The 21433-nt window shown below is 37.2% G+C and overlaps 1 pseudogene; it reads left to right on the forward strand.

Moving 5' to 3' along the window:
* Positions 1-14636: 14636 nt before the first annotated feature.
* Positions 14637-15042, forward strand: LOC124981880 (60S ribosomal protein L32-like; annotated as a pseudogene).
* Positions 15043-21433: the final 6391 nt, after the last annotated feature.

The following is a 21433-nucleotide window of genomic DNA, read 5'->3' on the forward strand; positions in this document are numbered from 1 at the left end:
AGGAATGTGCACACTAGAGAATCAGCCATATTGGGGAGAAGTAAAAGAATATTCAATTTATTGCTCTTTTTAAGTTATTGCAAAATGGCACTTGATAAAGTTATATCTGGGAAAGAGACTTTTACCAGACATGCTTTACCTTTAAAGTGACGAACACAAAGATTCAAAGCTTGTGATCCTATGCTTTTCACTAGTGATCCTCCTATTGTTTTGAAGTGTTAACCGTTAGCTATTACCACGCATCTGTGAGAGCAGAGTATAGAAGATGAACTCCCTTAGATCAGCCAAAAAGTCAGCGATGTACCCTGATGACCCACATCTGTTCTCTTCTTTGAGCCAATAATTCGAATGAGTCAGAGGAAAACATGCTGGTTCAGGCAACAGCAGCTCTTTTTCTTCATTTTAGGAATGACTGGGACTGAAAGCTGGAAATGTCTTAAAAATACATATCTAGTCCTTTCCTTGCCTGAAGGCAAGCACACGGTAGACCAATATTTTCATCAAGAACCATTTTCTAGAAAAAAAGATTTTACAACTTCCTTGAACACATACATGTGTCTGGATTCTTCGTGCCCCGATTTATCCATTCTCTGCTTTGCCACTTCTGCTAAGTTCTTACTGCTAAAACGCATGCAATTATTCAACCTCACCCTGCCTTTGCCTGAAAGGGTGTGCCAGTCTCCCTTCCCTGTCCTTTAATACCGTCACTGACTATGAAGCCTCAACCAGCATAGCATTTAAAAAATCATGGTAGCCTATGTGTGAATCATTAAAGTCATTTAATAATTAAAGCATAAGACTTATATTGACAGTGGTTTATCTCTTTACAAAAATAAACAGTGTTCACTTACGTGGCCTACTTATGTGTTCTTGGAAGCTCTTATATCTATGAGTGTGTGGACAGAAGGACAAAAGACATGCACAGTGGAAACAGCAGAGACTTTTTGCAGTTTTTAAATGTAATTAAAAAAACTAATACATAAAAGCATTAAAATGCACAAATTAATGGGGTATTGTGTGATGCTTTGATATATGTATAAATTGTGTCATGTTTAAAAATCAGGGTAAATGGATCTATCTCTTCAAACACTTATCATTTCTTTGTGGAGAAAACTTTCAAAATCCTTTTTCCTAAGTTTTTGAAATATATACTCCATGTTCTTTCCCTCTAGTCTCTCTCCTGTACAATAGCCAGAACTTCTTACTCATGTCTAACTATGCGTTAGTGATCACCTTCCTCCATCCCTTGCTGCCCCTTAGAGTCCCAGCCTCCTGCCACCATGATTCCACTGTCAACTTCTCCGAGATTAACCTTTTTATATGCCACATCTGAGTGAGACCGTGTAGTACTTGTCTTTTTGTGCTTGGCTTATTTCACTGAACATAACCATCTCCAGTTCCATCCATGGTATCTCAAATGACAGGATTCCATCCTTTTATAGTTAAATATAATTGCATTGTATATATGTACCATACTTTCTTTATTGATTTATCAGTTTATGGGCACTTAGGTTGTTTCCATTACTTGGCTATTGTGAGCTTCATATTTCTCATGCTCCTTAGAACTGACAGAACCCTTGTGTTCCTTGGAGTGACACAATCCTACAGGATGTGAGCTTTGTAGTTTGGAGAAGGGATGCCTCCTTTTCTGAGAATGGATATACAACACTGCAATCATACACTGCTTCTCTGTCCAAGACCTCTTATTTTTTAGAAGACTGAAATTGTTTAGTGAAAGGGGGGAAAAAGATGCTCAAATATGTATATATTGAGTACATGGAGAGAAGGAGGAGTTTTCTATTCCTAAACACAATTCCTAAAATTGATAGTAAACTCTCATGAACAGACACACCCACAATAACAAGTGTGAAAATAAGAGTACAGGTTGATTATCTGTTATCCAAAATTCTTGGTACCAGAAGTGTTTCAGATGGTGGATTTTAGATTTTTTTTTCAGATTTTGACATATTTACATACATATAATGAGATATCTTGGGGATAGAACCCAAGTCTAAACAGGAAGTTCATTTTAACCTGAAGATAATTTTAAACCTTCCTAATGTGCTTGTGTTTTAATTGCAACCTGTCATATGAGGCCAGGTGTGGAACTATAGCACTTGCAACATCAGGTCAGTACTCAATAAGTTTTGGATTTTAGAGTTTTTCAGATTTCAGAATTTGGGGTTAGAAACTTCAACCTGTTCCTGTCTGGAGCTGAGAAGGTGTGGTCTCAACCCACTTCTCCCATGCCTTCTGCTTTCTGTGGGCAGCGTATTTCCTCTTGAATACATTATGGGAAAGACTGATGGAACATAAAGAATAGGTTGAGGACAGTGTCCCAGGAAAAGGGTTTACTCAGATCAGCTTCCACTCTCATGAGCAATTACACTAGAGTCTTTACTTATTTACCATTGGGCTGAAAGCATATGTGTCACAGTATAAAATAACAGTATAAAGTAACTCATCCACATTCAATATAAAGATACTCAGTTTCTCATTTGTTGTAACTTGTAACTATAACTCTTGGTAAAATTTTATGTGTGAATTAAGGCTGTCTCAGCCACTGAAATTCTATTCAGTCCAGAGCTAAACATGAAATCATCTGCTCCTATGACCAAAACTTCTAGGAGGTGGTTATAGCTGCAGTTATGGCTGGTCCAGATGTGTATCCTCCATGTCCTCAAGGATCTGTACGTCTCTGTTGCCTTTGCTTCCCTGTGCATGGGCTTTACTCTCAGAAGAATCTTTATACAAGTTATGAAAGGAGTATCTGGTTGCTCGCACACATCCCCACAGCATCACAATTCCAAAGGCAAGAAAGCTTTTCTTTGTGGACATTTCCAGAAGTCTTCCTGGGATCATGGCTTCTTGGTCCTAGATTGAGTCATCCCCGCTTGAGTGTTTTCTTGCACGGGGTGGGGAGTGGGTGAGGATGTATTGTCATAAGCTCAGGTTCTCATCCTGGTTCACTCAGTACAGTAATGATAGTTGGTAGCCCATGTACAATGGGAAACCTGCCAGGTGAGAGGACCCCTGGACGGAAACTTCCTTGACTTTTATTCTTCTGCCTGCAAGAAGGTTTCTATAGGGCTCAGAACTATTCTGACCAGAATGTGAGGCAAAAAATTTGCTCAGCAAACACCGACCCCTGGCCTACTGTGCGGCACTGGGTCCTGACACCAGGGTACATCTCACTTAGTTACCACCTGGGTTCAATGCCTATGCCAAGGCTGCAGCCCCTCCTTTTACCTGTAGCTACTGCAGGACCTGAATGTTCCCTTCAGTCTCTGCAGGGCATTCCTCCGGCAGGCCTGATTCTGTCCTACCACGTGGGGTCAACCTCAAATAGGTAATTAATTTCCCACAGCTAGGTCAAAGTTCCTCTTATTGGAAGAAAGGAAATAGGGAAGACAAAGAAGATATCCCGATCAGTGTGTATTAAAAATAAGCTATTATCAAAGCCAATATAATTTTTTTCATTTGTGATAAATGGCAAAAGTGGACATTTTCTATTTATAAAGATTTATGGATAGGGAATTTTTTATTATAATAAATAGAGTTCTTTGTTTAAATATTCATTTAGCTAGAGGTCATTCTTTTTAGGTTTGAAATTACTTTTGCCCATTTGATTTATGTTTATTATTTCTATTGTGTATTAGTTGGGGTTCTCCAGTGTTTTAGTTAACTATTTTGCTGCTGTGACTGAATGATCTGACCAGAACAATCTTAAAGGAGGAAAAGTTTATTTGAGGGCTCATGATTTCAGAGGTCTTAGTCCATAGAAGGCTGGCTCCATTCTGCAGGGCTCAAGGTGAAGCTGAATATCATGGTGGGAGAGGGTGGTGGAGGGAAGCAGCTTACATCAAGGTGATTAGGAAGCAGACTCCAATCTCCAGATACAAATATTTATATGCCCCAAAGCCATGCCCCAATTCCCACCTCTTCCAGCCATATCCTAACTGCCTCCAGTTACCACTCAGTTAATCTCATCAGGGATTAATTCACTGATTGGATCAAAGACTCTCACAACCTGATCATTTCTCCACTGAACTTTCTTGCATTGTCTCACATGTGAACTTCTGGGGGCCACCTCCCATCCAAACCATAACATCCAGAGAAACAAAGCCACTGTGTTGTGTATATTTATGAAGAAATTAGCTCAAGTGATTGCGGTGCCTCACAAGTTCCAAAATCTATAGGGAGGGTCATCAGGAACAAGGACCAGGGGAGAACTTCTGCTGCAGCAAAGTCCTAAGGTCATCTGCTGCAGAATTCCCTCTGCTCTGTGGAGTCAGTCTTTTGTTTTGTTTAGGCCTTCAACTAATTAAATGAGGCCCACCCACATCAGGATGCGTGATCTACTCAAAGTTCACTGATATAAATATTTTAATAATATGCTTTTTATTTTCAATTGATACATACATAATATATATATTTATGGAGTGCAGCATGATGTTTCATACAGGTACATCTACCATTTAAATGTTAATTTCATTCAAAAATACCCTCATAGAAACATCCAGAATAATATTTGGCCAAATATCTGGGCACTGTGGCCAAGCCAACTTGGCATATGAAATTAATTATCACATATTGTAACCTATCATTCTGTAGCCAGGAGCAGTGGTGCATGCCAGTAATCCCGGCACATCGGGGAGCTGAGGCAGGACGATTGAGAGTTCAAAGTCAGCCTCAGCAACTTAGTGAGGTCCTAAGCAACTCAGTGAGAACCTGTCTCTAAATAAAATATTTAAAAAGGATTGGGACACCTGGAGACTAAATAATATGCTATTGAATGAAGCATGGATAACAGAAAACATCAGGGAGGAGATAAAAAAAAGTCTTGGAGGTCAATGAGAACGATGATACAACATATCAAAATCTCTGGGACACTATGAAAGCAGTACTAAGAGGAAAATTCATTGCATGGAGCGCTTTCCAGAAAAGAATGAAAAGTCAACAACTAAATGACCTAACATTACAGCTCAAAGTCCTAGAAAAATAACAGAATAACAGCAAAAGTAGTAGAAGACAGAAAATAGTTAAAATCAGAGCTGAAATCAATGAAATTGAAACAAAAGAAACAATTAAAAAATTAACAAAACAAAAAGTTGGTTTTTTGAAAAAGTAAACAAAATAGACAAACCCTTAGCCACACTAACAAAGAGAAGGAGAGTGAAAACCCAAATTACTAAAATTTGTGATGAAAACAGAAATATCATGACAGACACCACTGAAATCCATAACATAATGAGAAGCTACTTTGAAAATCTATATTCCAACAAAATAGAAAATACCGAAGACATCAACAAATTTCTAGAGACATATGCTCCTCCCAAACTGAACCAGGAGGACATACACAATTTAAACAGATCAATATCAAGCAATGAAATAGAAGAAGCCATCAAAAGCCTACCATCCAAGAAAAGCCAAGGACCAGACGGATTCTCAGCCGAGTTCTACAAGACCTTCAAAGAAGAACTCATTCCAATACTTCTCAAAGTATTCCAGGAAATAGAAAAGGAGGGAACCCTACCACACTTATTCTATGAAGCTAATATCACCCTCATACCCAAACCAGGCAAAGAAACATCAAGGAAAGAAAATTTTAGACCAATATCCTTGATGAATATAGATGCAAAGATCCTTAACAAAATACTGGCAAACCATATCCAAAAACATATAAAGAAAATTGTGCACCACGATCAAGTGGGGTTCATCCCTGGAATGCAAGGATGGTTTAACATCTGTAAACTAATAAACATAATTCATCATGTCAATAGACTTCAGGATCAGAATCATATGGTTATTTCAATTGACGCAGAAAAAGGGTCTGACAAAATACAACACCCCTTCATGCTCAAAACACTAGAAAAAACAGGGATAGTAGGAATATACCTGAACATTGTAAAGGCTATTTATGCTAAGCCCACGGCCAACATCATTCTTAATGGAGAAAAACTGAAAACATTCCCTTTAAAAATGGGAACAAGACAGGGATGCCCTCTTTCACCACTTCTATTCAATATCATACTCGAAATACTAGCTAGAGCAATTAGACAGACTAAAGAAATTAAAGGAATATGAATACAAAAAGAGGAACTTAAGCTGTCACTATTTGCTGATGACATGATTCTCTATTTAGAGGATCCAAAAAACTCCTCCAGAAAACTTCTAGACCTCATCAATGAATTCAGCAAAATGGCAGGCTATAAAATCAACACACATCTTTGCCACTCATACTTCAGATAGAGCACTAATTTCCAGAATATATAAAGAACTCAAAAAACTCTACACCAAGAATACAAATAACCCAATGAACAAATGGGCTAAGGATAGGAACAGACGCTTCACAGAAGAAGATCTACAAGCAATCAACAGATATATGAAAAAATGTTCACCATCTCTAGTAATAAGAGAAATGCAAATCAAAACTACACTAAGATTCCATCTCACCCCAATTAGAATGGCGATTATCAAGAATACAAGCAACAATAGGTGTTGGAGAGGATGCAGGGAAAAAGGTACACTCATAGATTGCTGGTGGGGTTGCAAATTAGTGCAGCCACTCTGGAAAGCAGTGTGGAGATTCCTTAGAAAACTTGGAATGGAACCACCATTTGAACCAGCTATCCCACTCCTCGGCTTATACTCAAAGGGTTTAAAATCAGCATACTACAGAGATACAGCCACGTCAATGTTCATAGCTGCTCAATTCACAATAGCCAGACTGTGGAACCAACCTAGATGTCCTTCAATTGATGAATGGATAAAGAAACTGTGATTGATATATATCTATATCTATATCTATATCTATATATCTCATATATATAATGGAATATTACTCAGCTATAAATAATAGAATTATGGCATTTGCAGGCAAATGGATGAAATTGGAGAATATCATGCTAAGTGAGATAAGCCAATCTCAAAAATCCAAAAGGTGAATTATCTCACTGATAAGCAGATAATGACACATAATGTGGGGTGGGAGGGGGGCAAGAATGGAGGAAGGAGGGACTGTATAGAGGGAAAAGAGGGGTGGGAGGAGTGGGGGGGAAGGAAAAAATAACAGAATGAATCAAACATCATTATCCTATGTAAATTATCCTATGATTATGCAAATGGTATGCTGTTACGCCATGTACAAACAGAAACAACATGTATCCCATTTGTTTACAATAAAAATAAATTTTAAAAAAAGTTACCAACAGCAATCTCCAGATGCTAAAATGATGAATAAAAAAAAAATCAACACACATAAATCTAAAGCATTTTTATACATAAGCAATGAAACATCTGAAAGGGAAATGAGGAAAATAACTCCATTCGCAATAGCCTCAAAAAAATAAAATACTTGGGAATCGATCTAAGCAAAAAGGTAAAAGATCTCTACAATGCAAACTACAAAACACTGAAGAAAGAAATTGAGGAAGACCTTAGAAGATGGAAAGATCTCCCATGTTCTTGGATAGGCAGAATTAATATTATCAAAATGGTCATACTTCCAAATGTACTATACAGATTTAATGCAATTCCAATTAAAATCCCTATGACATTTCTCACAGAAACAGAAAAAGCAATCATGAATTTCATCTGGAAGAACAAAAGACCCAGAATAGCCAAAGCAATCCTGGGCAGGAAGAGTAAAGCGGGAGGTATCACTATACCAGAACTTAAACTCTATTATAGGGCAATAGTAACAAAAACGGCATGGTACTGGCACCAAAATAGACAGGTAGATCAATGGTACAGGATAGAAGACACAGAGACATACCCTCATAAGTACAGTAACCTTATACTAGACAAGGGTGCCAAAAACTTACAAAGGAGAAAAGATAGCCTCTTCAACAAATGGTGCTGGGAAAACTGGAAATCCATATGCAGTAAAATGAAACTAAACCCCTATCTCTCACCCTATACAAAACTCAACTCAAAATGGATTAAGGATCTAGGAATTATACCTTCACCAAATAGAAGAAAATGTAGACCTGAATCTCCATCATGTTGGCTTAGGACCAGACTTCCTTAACAAGACCCCTACAGCGCAAGAAATAAAAGCAAGAATCAATAAATGGGATAGATTCAAACTAAAAAGTTTTTTCTCAGCACAGGAAACAATCATAATGTGAAAAGAGAGCCTACAGAGTGAGAGAAAATCTTTTCCACACACACTTCAGACAGAGCACTCATCTCCAAAGTTTATAAAGAACTTAAAAAACTTTACACCCAAAATACAAAGAATCCAATCAATAAATGGGCTAAGGAAATGGGCAGACACTTCACAGAAGAAGATATACAGGTGATCAACAAATATATGAAAAAGTGCTCATCATCCCTAGTAATTAGAGAAATGCAAATTAAAACCACCCTTAGATTTCATCTAACTCCAATTAGAATGGCTGTTATCAAGAACACAAGCAATAATAAGTGTTGGCATGGATGTGGGGAAAAAGGCACACTCATACATTGCTGGTGGAGTTGCAAATTGGTGCAGCCACTCTGGAAAACAGTATGGAGATTCTGCAGAAAACTTGGAGTGGACCCACCATTTGACCCAGCTATCCCACTCCTTGGTTTATACCCAAAGGACTTAAAATCAGCATACTACAGTGATGCAGCCACATCAATGTTCATAGCAGCTCAATTCACAATAGCTAGATTGTGGAACCAACCTAGATGCCCTTCAATTGACGAATGGATAAAGAAACTGTGGTATACACACACGATGGAATATTACTCAGCCATAAAGAAGGATAAAATTATGGCATTTGCTGGTAAATGGATGAAGTTGGAAAATATAGTAAGTGAAATAGGCCAAGCCCAAAAAATCAAAGGCCGAATATTTTCTCTGATAAGTGCATGACAATATATAACGATGGGAGGTGGTGGGGGGAAGAGAAGAATGAAGGAACTTTGGATGGTGTAGAGGAAAAAGGGGTGGGAGGGAGTGGGAATGGAAAGAATATATATATGTATGATTACATGATTGTAATATATATGTATATATGTATTATGATTACATGAATGACGTGAATATACATTATGTACAACCATAGAAATGAAAAGTTGTACCCCATTTGTGTACAATAAATCAAAATGTGTCTGTAAAAATAAATAATATTTTAATAAAAAATAAAATCAAAAGGGTTGGGAATGTGATTCAGTGGTTAAGCTCCCCTGGATTCAATCCTCAGTATAAAAACCAAAAACAAACAAACAAAAACAAAACTGTCATGCTGCAGCAAATCAAATTTTATGAGTTTGCAGTTATTTTTATGTTCTAGTATTTTTCATAGTTTTGGAATTTTATATTAGATTTTGTGACATAGATCTTTCCCTCCATACATTCCTACATGAGAGATATATGGTATATATTTGCTCTACCGCTGCAGTGAATTCAAATGAACATTGCTATAAAAATTTGTTGAAGGTATCATTAGGTGACCTCTTGACATTTTGGACAGATAACTTGGGCTATTATAGAAATCGAAGGTTTAGAATATGTTTTAAAAGCGGTAATTTTTTTCAGTTTCATAACTTATTCCTAAAGCAGGAAAAACTAAAGACATTGAAATGAGCAGGAAAGGCATTAAGGAGTAGTAGATTTTCAGGGGAAGGTAGGTCCCCTGGTTCCCGTGGTGGTTGGAGGATGGCCAGAGAAGCCTGCTCACGCACCGAGCGCAGGACACGACACCCCTGGCGCACCCACTCACATCATTCCCACTCCCTGCACTCTTCCACCAGGGACATTTGCTATCTGAATCAATAGTTGCTACTTTCAATATATTTCCTTCCAGAATTTCAGAACAATTTGACCATTTACAACTTGGAATCAGTCCCAGACCTTATCTAGAGTTATTTATTTATTGTTTTCTTTGAAAGTGTCCATTCAATTTGTAAACTGTAATTAAAGATAAGTAGGTCATATAAAGCATTTAGACACCAAGAAGCTCACGTAAGTGCTCTGGGTACTTGAGTTTTGAATGTAATTGTGTGCCAGTCCAGATAGCTATTGTAACAATACTTGGAAAGGTCGCGGCATTTCTTAGTTTAGGGAGACCTTCAAAATGTTAGTTTAAATGACGCAACACACGCAATGGAGGGAAATACCATTTTTCTCGTGGTGCTACTTCAGCATAATGGTTCACAACAGGGAGTGCTTCTGATACTATTTTCTTATTCCATCCTCATTTTAGAACAGGTGAAACGTCCTCAGCCTGTGTGACTGAGAATGATGTCTTCATTCTCATCCAGATATAAGCCACCTTCCAGACTCCCTTCCTGCATTTATGTTGCTACTACTGGGTGCAACCTTGGGCTGTGCTTGGTTCTGACTGGGTCAGGTCCTGCTTCTCAAGTCTGCCTTCTGTCTCTCACAAACTCTGCCTCAAGAGTCATTGACAATTTTCTTAGTAAGAACCTTCACTTCTCCATTACACTTGGGAAAGTTTCTGTTGCCAGTTGCTGCCACTTCTTTTCCAGGTCCATACGCCATTGTCTCTGATCTCAGGGTTTTCAGTTTTCTGAGCACTTTCTTCCACTGACCAACTGCAATGCTGCATTCTGACACCAATCCCCTGGCATCGACTGGGTGTCCCCAGATTCAGTGCAATCCTGACACTAGCCATTGGAGTGGGAACTCCATGCCTTAGTCTGTTTAGGCTACTATAGTAAAAGTCCACGAACTGAGTGGTTTATAAACAAGAAATTGTTTCTCAGTTCTAGAAGCTGGGAAGTTTAAGATCAAGGTGCTGGCTGACTGGGGACTGGTGAGGGCCTTCTTTCTACTCACAGATGGCATCTTTTTGCTGTGCCCTCACACTGTGGAAGGTCTCTGGGATCCCTCTTATAAGGATGCTAACCCCAAAAATGAAGACTCTGACCTCCTGACTTAATTACCTCTCAAAAACCACACCTCATAATACTATCGCCTTAGGGGTTAGGATATCAAGATGTAAATCTTGGGGGATACAAGCATTCATTCTAGAGTTCCCCACAAGTTAAGGCCAAAGCCATTCACAGGGCTGCCCCCACTGAAGATCTTTGGAGGTTCCAGTCACCTTCACTCCTGCCTGGCTGCTAAAAATCTAAGCTTTCTCCAAATAACCTCAGGTTTGGCAATTTGCTACAGCAACACTTAGAATCACTGAAGACATTATGCTTACAATTTTATTGTAAAGAATACTGATGAGGAACAGCCACATGAAGGGAGGCACAGGGCAAGATCAGGGGGGACAGATATTCTTAGTCTCTTCTCCCAGAACCCAGTGTCATCCTCCCCTCACTCTGGTGTGTTCACCAACCAGTCATCTCCACTGATCCTCAGTGTCCAGAGGCTCCACTGGCTTTTCATTCTGCAGACCTGATCGAGTGACTAGATCATTCGCCACATGATTGACCTCAATCTGCAATCACATTACTCTTCCAAGACAGTGAGTTAGCCCAAAGTTCCAACCTTCTAGCCTCATAGTTGGTCTTTCTGGTAAACAATTCCCATTCTGAAACTATTTAGGGCCTTGCCAAAAGATGCTCTATTAGCATAACCAAAACACGCCTCATCATTCAGAAAATTTCAAGGAGTTCTGAAGCCTTTTTGCCAGAGTCCAGGACAAGGGGGAAGAGGAGTACATGTGTGCACAACACACACACACACACACACACACACACACACACATGTATGTATATACATACATATATGTGTATATATTTTTTGTTTATTATAACGCAAACACATTCTTCTAATTTCTAATCTCTGTGATGTGGTTAGGAGAGCTTAAATTGACCTACTTTTGATGAGAAAACCCTGCCTGGATTTGAAGCTACAAATGACTTTCCTATTAGGTAGAAACATGGATGATGAGATTTCTGCTGAAGTAGCTAAATATCTTCTTCAGCAGACCAGGGATTTACAATTTAACCTTTTCAAGATCAACTTTCATGTCAGATGGAAAATTACTTTTTAAATTATGTAGTTATGTTTTAGGATTTTCATGTTTTCAGTTACTCACTGGAGGTAAAGCTTTTACGGATACTTAAATGTTGGTTGATCTCCTATTACGTGCAAAACACTATGCATGCACATTACAGTGAAAAAGACAGAGTTCCTTTTCTTTCTTGTTTCTAAGTATGTGTTTAAGAGCTGAGTAATAATTTACATCACGGCTTTCAAGCTTTATTCTTTTCCAGATAGATCTATACTTGTGGAAGTATAACACTAAAACCCTTCATAGAGTCTCAGGACTTCGAGTCACGCAGCATTAACAAATGCACTGATATTGGATCCCTTAAAAACAAGTTCACAAGGCAAAACACAACTGATTAAAATAACTAGGATTGACAAAGTTGTCTCTAATTAGAGAAATGAGAGGTCACAGGAAGCTGAAATCCTCTGCAAAGCCTATTATGGGTGAAGGAAAAGGAGCTGGGGACCAGAAAGCTTTCCATACAGGAGGAATAACAGAAGCAAAGCAAACAGATAAGTGGGGTTGGAAACACCATAGTTTATTCTCCATTTTTGCTGGAGCATAATGTATTTGTAGATGTTCAGTAATTTATGGAGCTCTCTTCTATTTGGTTGGCAAAGGCGGGAACTGAGGGTTTTTAAAGAGACTTGTAGGATGAGCTAGGACAGATAGGAGCTGAAGGCTGTATAGCAATTTCAAAAGCAATTGAAAATGTGTAGGCAGGAGATGAAAGATTTCAACCAGGAATGAGAGCAAGTATGGAAAGAAAGGCATAGAAGCAGAGTTATCTTTGAAAAGAATGTGGCCAGAGGGCTTGACAAGAGGAAATGAAGGATAATTTAAGTGAAAGTACCAGAAACTTGAGAAAAATAGACAATCACACTTTGACGTAAGATAATGTTTCTTCAGGCAAAAGAGGAGTCTTAAATTCGGAAAGGGGGAGCTTTTCTTTTGTAATGAAAATTTCAGGTTTACACAATACGGAGAAATTGAACTGGTTATATTCACCAGTGCATTTACATTTTTAAGAACATAAGGTGACTTGAGAATGTATTGTAACCATCACCTCCTTGATAATATACATTAATATTAAAACACCTTACTTGAAGTCAATGTTGCACACGGAAGTAAAGACGTGACATTTGCAGTACAAAAGAAGCTTGTCCTTTATGTGCAGTACTTTGTGGAGTGCTTAGAGCAACATCTGCACAATACTTGCTTTATGAAACCAATTAAGAAAGCAAACACTGACTGCAATGGCATGCTAACAGCCGAAAAGCATATTTCAAAATAAAACAGGAAGGCAATTCTCATTTTAAGGTAAACATTTTTAAGATGAACACTTATTTCAAATATTGCCCTGAAACCACCCAACAGAGTTCAGCCAGCTGAAATCTTTTGCAAATTGCTCCATGCTTGGCTAGCGTGTCACACCCCTGTACTGAGGCTGTCTACAGGAAGCCATAGACTCAAACACTTTGGTCAAACACTCTTTTCAAGGCACTTGCCAAACATTTTTTTTTTTTCAAAAGCAAAAATGTTTTGTGGGAAGACCCATAGATGTACTAAGCACACTGTAGTCTGTGGCTTCTATTCCCTGAAATCTGAATAAATTGAATAGTCTGGTCTATTTATGGTTAATTACTGGAGGCTTAAGGTTAATTGCTATGTTTTCATACTATTAATTCCCTTCACAAAGAGTTATGCTGGTTGGTTTACCACATCCACCAGTCAGTCCCCACCAGTACTCCGGCAGCCAGCTCACACAGGAACCCAGTAAGGAAGACACAGCAACCGACCGGTTGTGATTATTTTCATTCTCAAGGATATATATATATATTTTTAATATGGGAGGAACTAATTTTCTTTCTCCTGTTTATTTCTAGAAGAGTTGAGATTGTCATTTACATACAGTCTTTGTGTTCCTGGTGATTCAAAAACTTTCTCGGTTTTATAATTTTTTAAGCTTCTTTTAGAGAATTGAAAGTATCACTCTACAAATTGAGTTGATAATTCTGAGTGACCTGACCAGTCATATTAAATACAAAGTCAATTTCTGTCTGAATACTTCTTCATTGGGTTCTCCTTGCAAATATCCAAGTCAGACCCCTCCAAATGCCTTTCATCAGTGAATCCAAAAATTAGTTTTATAAATCTCTGCTAGTCTCTCTGGAAATATTCAGAGTGTAGAAGTGCTGAAATTTTGTGAGGGTTTTATGGTAAAGCAGAGAAATATTACAATAAAGGAATATAAAATTTGATTATGGCATTTGCAGGCAAATGGATGAAATTGGAGAATATCATGCTAAGTGAGATAAGCCAATCTCAAAAAAACAAAGTGGATGATGACACATAATGGGGGGTGGGAGGGGTTAGTGTTAGTGTTAGAGTTAGGATTAGGGAGGGAGGCAGGAATGGAGGAAGGAAGGACTGTATAGAGGAAAAAGGGGTGGGAGAGGTGGGGGGGAAGGGAAAAAATAACAGAATGAATCAAACATTACCCTATGTAAATTTATGATTACATAAATGGTATGCCTTTACGCCATGTACAAACAGAAACAACATGTATCCCATTTGTTTACAATAAAAAAAAAAAAGAATATAAAATTTGAGATTGGCTCTCTTCCTCAGCACTGCCTAGGGAGGTGGCCACCATCCGTATTCAGCATCATGGCTGTCCTCAGACGGCTCATGAAGCCCAAAATCATCAAAAAGAGGACCAAGAAGTTCATCCGGCACCAGTCAAACTGATATGTCAAAATTAAGCACATCTGGCGGAAACCCAGAGGTACTGACAACAAGATGCAGAGAAGATTCAAGGGCCAGATCTTGATGCCCAATATTGATTATGGGAGCAACAAGAAGACAAAGCACATGCTGCCCAGTGGCTTCGGAAGTTCATGGTCCACAGTGTCAAGGAGCTGGAAGTGCTGCTCATATGCAGCAAATCTTACTGTGCCGAGATTGCTCACAACGTTTCTACCAAGAATCGCAAAGCCACGGAGGAAACGGCCACCCACTGGCCATCAGAGTCACCAATCCCAACACCAGGCTGCACAGTGAAGAAAATGAATAGACGTTCCTGGGCACATTTTTTATGTGCTTAAATAAAACCATAAAAACTGTCAAAAAAATTTTTAGATTGTGTATGTCTCTCTATATGTATAGATACCTAACTATATAGAGAAGTCATACACACACACACACACACACACACACACATACATATACATGTATATAAAATTTCTCTGATAAAATAGAAAAAAAATAGAAATAATATTGGCATAGATTGAGATGATTTAGGTGATCTTGAAACCTACCTCTACAGCTATGTAGTGTTAACTATCTATATGTTTTGGTCAGCTTTTTTGTTAACTGTGACCAAAACAACTGACAAGAACAACATAGAGGAGGAAATATTTATTTTGGCTCACAGTTTGAGAGATTAGTCTATGGTCAGCTGACTCCACAACTCTGGACCTGAGGTGAGGCAGAACATCATGACAGAAGAGCATGGTGGAGGAAAGCAACTCAGGACGTGGCAGCCAGGAAGCAGAGAACTCTGCTCACCAAAGACAAAGTATAAACCCCCAAAGTGCACCTTCAGTGACTGCCCTACTCCTGCCACACCCTACTTGCCTGCAGTTACCACCTAGCTAATCCTTATCGGTGTATTAATGTGCTAATTAGGTAAAGGCTTTCATAACTAAGCATTTCATCTCTGAAAAGTCTTACGTTGTCTCACACATGGGTTCTGGAGGACACCTTATATCTACCTCATAACACTATACTTCTAGTTTGGTTTGTAATTCCTTTGAAATAAATTAATTGATATCTTTGACCATTGTTATTAAAGCTCACACATTATCATTTTACATAACATTTGTATGAACTCAAAGATTAAGTTAAACTTTTTCCATAGAGACCCATTCAAAGTCACCATGCATACTTATTGGAAATAGCTCCAGCAAACAAAATTGCTAGTCTGTGGGTTTTTTTGTTTTGTTTTGTTTTGTTTTGTTTTGTTTTTGTTTTTGTTTTTTCCATTTCTTGAAGTCTGTGAGAAGTTGCGTCACTGAGGGGAAAGTTTGGAAGTTGTAGAGTTTTCCCCAACAGGGATGATGAGTATCTGAAGTGAAACATAACTTTATTTACTTACAAACAAATCCTTTTCTTATTATATGTTTGTCCCTTGCTTGCTAGTTTGCAACCACTGTCACCTTAAGTGCTGATAAATGTACCCTGAAAATTCAATGAAGTGAGTAAAACTCGGTGGTGAAATAAGCAGAGTAGAAATAAAGGGAAAGCTGGGACAAAAGAGAGGTTAATTCCAGCTCCTACTGTGTCCTTGAAGGATTAGGTGCTGGCTGTGGATTACTCCATGTGCTTACAGGCTTCATTCACACTGGCATTACACGGTTTTTAACTCCAGTTTAATAATGAAAATGATGACGATAATTACAAGTGCTCAGCTGTATCAGAGCATTTACCGGTGTCAAAAAGCACAAAACCAAAAACCAAAACAAAACAAAACAAAACACCCCTAGTTTGGTAGTTTGTATAAAGTTCCTCACCAAAAATGGTAAACATTTTGCAAAAGGGAAAATACATGACTCTAAAAATCCCTGAGGAAATCTTTCTAATGAAAGCATGTATTAAAACATTTGCTTAAGGCATGCTCTCTTAAAATGCCTTACAAAACAAAAACACACTGCAAACTAACTCTTCTCAGTGTGGTGTGGGGTGCTCACCTCTTTCCAGTGAGGTAAAGACTTGGCTAATATACATATTAGCTGGGTGATAATTTCTTCTTTTCTGAAATGATCTTAATCTTTTTGGTTCATTGTTCCTTTAAACTTATAATTGTAGAATCACACGAGTATCATAGGCCACAAAAGACAGTTTTTCTTGTTCTGCTATCGACTTAGTGTTGTTTTCTCTTTTAAATAAATTTTGTGGTTTACAACATGATGCTATTGGGATACATTTAGATAGCAAAATGGTCATCATAGTGCAGTATGTGACAGCCATCATCTTGCATAATTACTTTTTTTTGCAACAAGAGCACTAAATTTTACTTATTTCACAAAATCCCTAGTACAGTGCATTTTAATTATTACCTTTATTCCTTATTGTATGTTTGATCTCTAGACTTGTTTATCTGACATATCTGTTCTTTTGACTGTTTTAGAAGATTAATGGCTTTAAAAAGTGGCAATAATTGGTCTGCCAGTGTTTGCCTACTAGTGGTAATGTGTAATTTGCTAAATAAAGTAGGTTATTAAAAATCCTTCATTTTGTGCTTTATATGAAATGTATAAATTTTAAGAAAAGGCACAAGAAAGCATTTTTGATGAGCATTATATAATCAAATGTCACAGAAACAGAGTCAAGAGGACTCAGGAAGAAGGCGAGGTTTGAGCAGTACCTAGATGGTGTGTTTCAGCAGTCAGGACAACAGAACAGTGTGGAGAAGATATAGTGTCCTGAGAGCTGAGGGCATAATCAAGGAATTGGAAGTCCTTTAGTTGGTTAGCTTGAAGGGTGGGTGCATGATGATAGGTAGTGAACTTGAGTTGGTTGCTTTCTGTAAGTTCCTGGATGGTATGAAATGCCAGAAGAAGTAGTGTGAGTTTACTCTTTGAGAACTATTTTCTCATTGAAAGATTCTGAGTATGTGGGCAGAAACATGGTGGTGGAAGCTGTGTTGAGAAAATGGATCTTAAGGATCCCACCTAGCTGCTATTCTTATTCTGCCAATGACAACTATTAAATTTAACTTACATACTCAAAGGGTGTGCAATAGAAAACATTAGGTTTATTGACTGATTGTAAAGCAAATACTTATGTCAAGAAATACAGTAGTCCTCCTTATCTGTGGTTTCACTTTCCAAAGTTTCAGTGATCTGTAAGCAACACCAGTTTAAAAATTTAAATGGAAAATTCCAGAAATAGACAATTCATAAATTTAAAATCTTGCACAGTTCTCACATTGTTACAGTGTCCTCACCCAAGACATGAACCATCCCTTATCCAGTGTATATGTTACTAGTTCCTGAGTCACTTAGTAGCTGTCTTGGTTATCAGATCACAGTGCTTTGTTCAAATAACCCCAATTTTACTTAATAATGACCCAAAGTATACGAGTAGTGATGCAAAGGAAGCACTAGGGCATAAAATGTGGAAGGAAAGATTAACTTTGGTTCTATGTAGCAATGCTGCAGGATATATAGGAAAAAAACAGTGTATTGTTTCTTCGGAATTATCTGTGGTTTCAGACATCCACTGGGGTTTTTTCATATTTCCCAGGGATAAAGGAGGACCACTGTACTAACACTGTGCAGTTTTCTTTCAGACAGATAAATTCTGCCAATCTCAATCTTAAGCCAATCTGATTTAATTCATTTGCTCAGTTTCAGAGGTATGCATATGTAAAGGATGTCACAAGCACAATTTGCTTTAAATTTCATCATTTGTAGTTCTATACAGTTTCATTATTATAGGGAAGCCTATGGTTCCCAAGATATTTGGCCCAATTTTTAAAAGTTTTAAGATAAGTTTTTTTTGATTATATTGGATAAGCCTTTCTAAACTAGAAGAACAAGGCAGCCTTGATGTTTATTGAGTTTCTGTTTCATGATATCTCAATGCATAAAATTTACAGACTTTTCAAAATAGAGAAGAATTGAAAGCATATTTATTATTTATTGCTTTTGTTTGGCAAGATAATTATTGTTCTGTTCTCTGTCCCAGAATTTATGTGATAACACTATAGATATACTTTAGATAACACCAAGTTGTACTTTTTCCAGACAGACTTTTTGATACGTTATTAAATGATGAAACAGGGAAACAAAACAAAATGGAAAAAAAAAAACCAAAAAAACAAAAAAACTAACCCTCTGGTGTTTGTTCTGTACTAGAATATTGTTGTCATTCTTGGTCAGCTCAACCTTGAAGAAAAAAAAGGGATTTTTTTGTTGCCCACTCTGTCCTCTTGAAGTATGGAGTGTGGGAAGTGGGAGTCTGTCTAGATGTTATCAGTGTTCACAGAAAATACAAAAATGTTAGACATTTTAATCACTATATCTAATTGTACTAGAAAATAAATCACTGAAAGTGGCATGAGAAGTATTTCAAACCCAATCTAAAATAAAGAATGGCAGCAAGAAAACAGGAAGTTGCCTGGAACAGGATTTGGTAATAAGTCAGGCTGGGATTTGCAACTGGTATGTCCCAGCCCTGGAATGACCACCACTTTTCTCTGCATGTGATCTCAGACCACTCAGGAATGGCTTCTGTGCTTCAAGTTCTTACCTACAAAATGTTATTAGTATACACTATTCTAATTTCTTTGTGGCCTGGAGAGTCTAGTGCCTTGCTCAGAACTGACCAGTCAGGTCTATTTATAAGTGGAGATAAGTTGGTCCTATTTATTATACTTATTTACCCGGCTGGGAACATGACAATCAAATCACATGTTGTGCTTGACCCTAATGGAAAACCAGAACTTTTAGAGTGACAAAGACCCCTTCATGTTATCAGGCTCTGGAAGATATTGTTATATTCTTAAAGTGTGATTTATTAAATTAATATATTCTCCATGCAGTGTTTCCGTCTATTAATTCATTATTCAAATAAATATAATGATTGAACTTACTTGGTTATTATCCATAGTTGCTGTATTAGCAGTCATGACTGTATTTGCTATGGCATAGAGTTTGGATTATTAAGAACCAACAACCCAGAAAGATGGGAATTAGACATCAAAACAGCACAATATGAGAGGGCACAATTTTCTCTTTCACGTTGGTTTTGCAAATCAGTTCTAACTTTGCTGCAAAAAAATAATTTTAAAAAATTTAAATGCTATGAAAACACAAAATAAATTCTGTAACTAGGACCCTAGTTACATATCTATGGTGAATTAGATCATCTCATTTTCCCAGCACACTTTATGAGGAATTGTCTCCAGGATGTAGAGGTAAGAAGATTAGTATCTATTGGGTTTAGTCATAATATCTGGCCAGATTGATACCAAGATAATTTGAATCCTTACATCCACTGTTCTTAATGTATCTGGTAATTAATTAGAAATTTTTATTGGGCATTGACTATGATTTTTACCATATAGTCCTCAACTATATGAAATAATCCCTCTAGGTGGGAAATTGCGAACAATTTTGGAGAGAAAAAAAATTAAATAACATTACAAAACACATTTTGTTTACTAGGTTTCTCCTGCCTGTGTCTTCCATGACTTATTAAGAATGTTCTTTAATCTTAGGCTCTGAACCCTGAGAATAAAATAGAGCTTCTTTAGGCATATTTTTAGCATATCATTCTTGATAGTTGCTATGCCTTATGTTAATTTGATGTCATTTTGCCTTTTTTTTGGCAATATAAGATATATCCCCATAAAAGTCATGTCTAATATTCAAGCTCAATTCCAATCTGATCTCAATAAGATTTAAAGAACATTATGTGTCATATCTCTAAAAAGATTTGAAGTCAAATTTATAGGAACTGCTGTAGCAGAACAAATAACATCATCCAGATTCTGTTTAGCAGTGGCTTATTATTTAGAAAAACTATGTGTTATGATTCTCTTCTTGAAAAACAATATGCTGACTTGCCTTGGATTATTCATAAATCAATTATGGATAAAAAATTTAAGCCCTCCGTAATCTTTATTAATTAGGTAGATTCTTCTAGAATCTAAAAACTTTGGAGGTATGATAATCTCTGGCTTACAAATTTTCAACTTGACAGTGGTGCAAAGTCATTGTAAAATCCCATACTTTGAATATGATCATTTCCTGGGGTAGCAGCAAGTAGTATCATACCCTCTTGTGATGATGGGTAGCAACAGTGAGTTGCAGTTTTATCAGGCACAAAATTGAAAACTAATAACAAATTGCAAGTGTTTTTTGGATACTGAGTTTTGTTTTCACATCCATTTGTTACTTCTGCTTCTGATTCATTAAATGCATTTTCAACTTGGAATGTTTCAAGTTGCAATAGGTTTATTGAGACTAACCCCATTATAGGTCAAGGAGCATCTGCATCATATATAACTTTTATCATAGTTATGTGAATTTGAAAATTGTACCTTTTGTGTGACTACTTTAGGGATCAAGAACAATGGAAATCATTGGAAAAGTTAAGTAACATTAAAAATAATTTGTAAAAATGCAAATTTCTTGACAATTAAAATTTAACTTTATGATAGCTTGATGACTATTCTTAGAAGTCAATTCAGAATGACTTTAGGTCTTTATAAGTTTTCACTCATTCTTATGTATTTTTCTGAGGATGTTTGTCCTTTCTGAAATATGGAAAAAGTTCTAATTTTGTTGAATTCTCAAATATTAGTTCAGGTAATTTATCCACATTTCCAAGATCAGAAAACAAAAACAACACTCTCTTATTTCCAGATGTCTGTGTCAAGTTGTATTATTGTAGGC

Source organism: Sciurus carolinensis, chromosome 4, assembly GCF_902686445.1.
Source record: "Sciurus carolinensis chromosome 4, mSciCar1.2, whole genome shotgun sequence".
Classification (NCBI taxonomy): domain Eukaryota; kingdom Metazoa; phylum Chordata; class Mammalia; order Rodentia; family Sciuridae; genus Sciurus; species Sciurus carolinensis.